This window comes from Egretta garzetta, unplaced genomic scaffold, assembly GCF_000687185.1.
Source record: "Egretta garzetta isolate BGI_Z169 unplaced genomic scaffold, ASM68718v1 scaffold576, whole genome shotgun sequence".
Lineage (NCBI taxonomy): Eukaryota > Metazoa > Chordata > Aves > Pelecaniformes > Ardeidae > Egretta > Egretta garzetta.
The window spans coordinates 89,502-94,436 of record NW_009260074.1 but is presented as its reverse complement, the minus strand read 5'-3'; positions in this window follow the sequence as shown (position 1 = coordinate 94,436).

Below are 4,935 nucleotides of genomic sequence, written 5' to 3'. Positions count from 1 at the left end.
CTAGAAAGAGTCCAGAGGAGGGCAACTAGGATGATAAAGGGACTGGAGCACCTCCCCTACGAGGAAAGGCTGAGAGAGTTGGGCTTGTTCAGCCTGAAGAAGAGAAGACTGAGAGGGGACCTTATCAACACATACAAATATCTTAAGGGCGGAAGTCACGAGGATGGAAGCAGTCTGTTTGCAGTGGTGTCCAGCGACAGGACAAGGGGCAAGGGGTGCAAACTGAAACACGAGAGGTTTCAGTTGAATATGAGGAAAAACTTCTTTACTCTAAGGGTGACAGAGCCCTGGCCCAGGCTGCCCAGGGAGGTTGTGGAGTCTCCTTCTCTGGAGATATTCAAAGCCCGCCTGGATGAAGTCCTGTGTAGAATGCTCTAGGAGAGCCTGCTTGAGCAGGGGGGTTGGACTGGGTGATCTCCCGAGGTCCCTTCCAACCCTTGCCATTCTGGGATTCTGTGTCATCTGCAAACTTGCTGAATATAGAACATAGAAATGTTACGTTGTCCAGCTTGTCCGGGCGTTAGTCCCGCTACCGGCACCGCAGCCTCTCGCAGCACAAGATGTCCTCCCTCCTGGATAAATGTTGAGGTCGGCGTCGATTGCTCTGGCTATAAACTCCGGAATTAATTTTTACGTGGTTTATAAAAGGTGCTGGCTTCGTACGCTCAACTCCGCGGAGTCTTGTTGGGACCCCGTGATCAAGGAACCGAGTGAAAATCGGCTTTTTTGGGCTGCGGCCTCGCGCTGAAGATAACTTTTGGTGGTGGGTGAGCGCACCGAGAGAGGGAAGGAGGAGAAAGTCCCGCTCCTCTAACGGCTCCGCGTCAGACGTCTTCTAATAACAAAACCAGCAGCTGCCAATGCTTTCTAAACTTGTGATTTTTAGGTCTTTCAAGGCTGTCTCTGCAATTAAGAGAAGGGAAACGGCTCGTTTCTGGGGTGGCTTAGACTGCGCGTCTCTTGACCAGACAGAAATTTGAATCTCAAACCACCTCCCTGCTTTTTCGACACGATGCTTCTTGAGTATTTGCATCTGGTTTTCCTTTCACCGCTTCGTTTTAGCTTCTTAATCCTTGAAAGGAAAGAATTGACATGGCAGCTGGGTCGTTTTGGACTCTGAGCCTCATCCTGCGGATCCAGAACAGGTCTCCCAGGCGCAGCGTGACGGTACGCAGGAGAAAATCCCAGTTTGAGGGCGCACGCGAGGCGTTGAGTTGCTTTCAGATGGCTGTGAAAGACCTCGTGGACACGTTGTGGGTTGAAGCTCGTTGCCGAGGTTGGGCAAGGGGAGGGGGGCTCTGCAGAGGGCCCCGGGCGGGCTGGATCCCTGGGCCCAGCCCAATTGGGTGAGGTTCCCCAAGGCCAAGGGCTGGGTCCTGCCCTGGGGTCCCCACAACCCCACGCAAGGCTCCAGGCATGGGGACGAGGGGCTGGAAAGCTGCCCGGCGGAAAAGGAGCCGGGGGTGTTGGTCGCCGGGAGGAGGAGCTACTGGGGAGAGCCCAGAGGAGGGCAACCAAGCTGATGGGGGGCCTGGGGCATCTCCCCTAGGAGGAAAGGCTGAGGGAGCTGGGCTTGTTCAGCCTGGAGCAGAGGGGGCTGCGGGGGGACCTGAGTGCGGCCGCTCAGGGCTTCAAGGGGGCCCCCAGGGAAGACGGGGACAATCTTTTGAGCAGGGCCGGCTGGGACAGGCCACGGGGGGATGGTTTGAAACCAAAGCAGGGCGGGTTTCGCCTGGATGGAAGGCAGAAATCCTTGGCCCTGAGGGTGGGAAAGAGCGGGAGGGGTTGCCCAGGGCGGTGGTGGAGGCCCCATCCCTGGGAACATCCAAGGCCAGGTTGGCCGGGGCTGTGGGCAACCTGCTCTGGTTCAAGGTGGCCCTGCTCCTGCACCCCCTCCTGGCTGACCTCTAGGGGTCCCTGCCAACCCAAACCATTCCAGGATTCCATGATTAAGGTTCTCCTGCTGTAGAAAATTAGAGGGTTTACCCTCAAATAAAAAGGCTGCCTGGTATTTGGGGCTGATACTGGAGTACGGCCTTGCGTGCAACTGGGGGGGGTTTGGCAGTTATCCGGTATCACGCAGGTCTGATCACTACCAGACAGAAATTACAGGCGCAGTTTGGTGCACGTTTACTCCTGTTTGGATTCATCCAGGCACAGATTTATTTAAATACTTAAAAAGTGCTTCGTGCCAGTGTCTGATGAAGGTCTGTGAACACAGGAGGAGCCCGAGATTAGGGGGGGGAGGAGGAGGAAAACCTTGCCTGGTGTCCAAAACACCAGCGACTCCCTGTTTTATTTTATTATCCACTGTTTTCCTAGCTTTTCCTCGGAAAAGCCTTATCCTCAGCTTCAGCCCAGGCTGCCCACGCAGCCCTTGGCAAGCAACGTGCGGACTCGGCCTTCGGATCATCAAAATAACATTCCAGGGCTCGCGGCTTTGGATGCTGATGCGGGAATCCAGGTGAATTCAGGTACCAAAAGTGCTCGGTTTTAATTTCTCTGACCGCAAACCGGCGGGAGAGCGGCCGTCGCGGGCTGCCACAGCGATGTTTTTAGTTCAATTCCCTCCCCGTTTCCTTCCACGTCGCTTCTCGTTTGATGTTTACGGGGTTTCTGAAAGCAAAGGGAGAGATAAGGCTGCTTTCAAGTTGTGCAATCGGATGGCGCCCGCGTACGCTCGTGTCCTTATCGGTGCCGTGGTTGTTTTTGGTACAGAACAGCCTGATTGTGTCGTTTAAAAAAAAAAAAAAAGCAAATAATGGTATATTGAGCAAAATTGGGGTTTATTTTCAACTCTTTGCTCTCCAGGACCCATTCAGCGGCGACTCTCCGAACAAGTTGTCTTGTCCCGAAGCTTTCCAATTCAATTCCTGGATCGAATTTGGTATTTTCCTTTCCTTTTGTTTGCGGTGTTGGGAAGGGCTCTCGGATCAAGGGTCGCTCGGTCGCCACTTCTCACTCGAGCGCCGAACTCGGGGCATTAAAGGAGTGCTAAAGTCGAAAGTGTCCTTGGAATATAAACCATGACTATGGGGGGGGGGGGGCTCTGGAAATAAAAAAGCCTGCACACGAGACATTGGGAAGCGTTAATTAATAAAAAAAAAAATCAGGTTTGAAAGTGTCTGAGCCTCTGGAGCGAGGCTCCTTAGATGGATGAATGAACTTGGATCCGGAGGGCTGAGGTGCCCCGATGCCGGCACCGAGTTCTCGGAAGATAAAAGCGTGCGTGGCTGCAAGTTGAGAGAACGTATAGGAGAGGTACGTGTGCGTAGGCGGGACTGAAATCCGGCTTCCCGCTGCGTTCCGGCCGAGCTGGGCAGGCTGTTGTGGCTCCTAGAAAAATCCCACTGCCCTGGCCAGAAGAAAATCGGTGACCACCGGCCGACGCGGTGCTTCCCGGCGCCGTTTTCTCTACTTAGGCAAATATTTGGTCCCAAGACGACCTCGGAATTTATTTTGGTGATGATTATCAGAAATGGTGCTGCCTATTTGCTTGGATACGCGTGCTGACTCTTCGCCCTTTTGGGCTTCTTTTGGCTGGGTTTTTCCCCAAAACTGAGGGCTTAGTGCTAATTTAGACACGCTTTGAAATCCCGGGGGGAGAGGATCGTGGTGGGGGAGAGGATCGTGGTGGGGGAGAGGATCGCCTGTGCGTTAGTGGTGGCTTAGGGTGAGCAAAATCCAACTGCAGCATGTGGAAAAATATTGAGTCTTGTGACTGTTTTCAACCGAATTGTCTTTTTATCCCGGAGCTAAACGAACCCCGCAGAGCGCAGCCTCCCAACTGCCTTTGTGGAGATAAGATTCCCCAGACTAAATAAGTGGTTTTGGCACGATAATCTGCTCTCAGCGTCAATTTTTTTTTATTTTTTGGCAAGTGTAGAGTTGGGTGGCCTTGTGCATCGAGCCGGAGCTGCACTGTTTTCAACCGAATTGTCTTTTTATCCCGGAGCTAAACGAACCCCGCAGAGCGCAGCCTCCCAACTGCCTTTGTGGAGATAAGATTCCCCAGACTAAATAAGTGGTTTTGGCACGATAATCTGCTCTCAGCGTCAATTTTTTTATATTCTTTGGCAAGTGTAGAGTTGGGTGGCCTTGTGCAGGGAGCCGGAGCTGCTCTGTCCCACGGAGGTGAGGCGGTGGAGCCTGGGATAGCTCTTGGTGGGTGACGTCCTCTCAGCTGATCGTTGGGTCACTTAAATGGAGCCAAAACTCAAAGCGGTGAAGTAAAGAAGGGTCTCCAGGCTGGGCGTGATGCCCTAACTGGACGACGACGTCTTTTTGAGGGTCTCCTGCTTCTCCTAAAACCTTTTTGGTGACGTGGGGAGAAGTTCAGGACGCTCCAGAAGTGAAGAACAAGTGTAGAAACCTCAAAATTGGGGATTCTGCTGAGGTTGACCCGAACTCGAGAGGTTCAGCAAGGGTCTTGGGGAGGTCCGTGGAGCTTGGAGAGCTTTCCTGGAGTGGACATTGGAGGTGGAGACATTGGTGGGAGAGACCCAAGACTTTCCCTGCTCTGCAGATCCGAAACTAAGGGAGCAGCGAGCCATGGCAATGCCTAAATCCGCCCTTTTTTTGTGACCGTAGGCCTTGGCGATGCCTAAATCCACCCTTTTTTGGCAACCGTAGGCCTTGGCGATGCCTAAATCCACCCTTTTTTGGCGACCGTAGGCCTTGGTGATGCCTAAATCCACCTTTTTTTGGCGACCGTAGGCCTCGCGATGCCTAAATCCACCCTTTTTTGGCGACCGTAGGCCTCGGCGATGCCTAAACCCCCTTTTTTTGGCGACCGTAGGCCTCGCGATGCCTAAATCCACCCTTTTTTGGTGACTGTAGGCCTCGGCGATGCCTAAATCTGCCTTTTTTTGGCGACTGTAGGCCTCGGCGATGCCTAAATCCCCCCTTTTTTGGCGACTGTAGGGCTCGGCGATG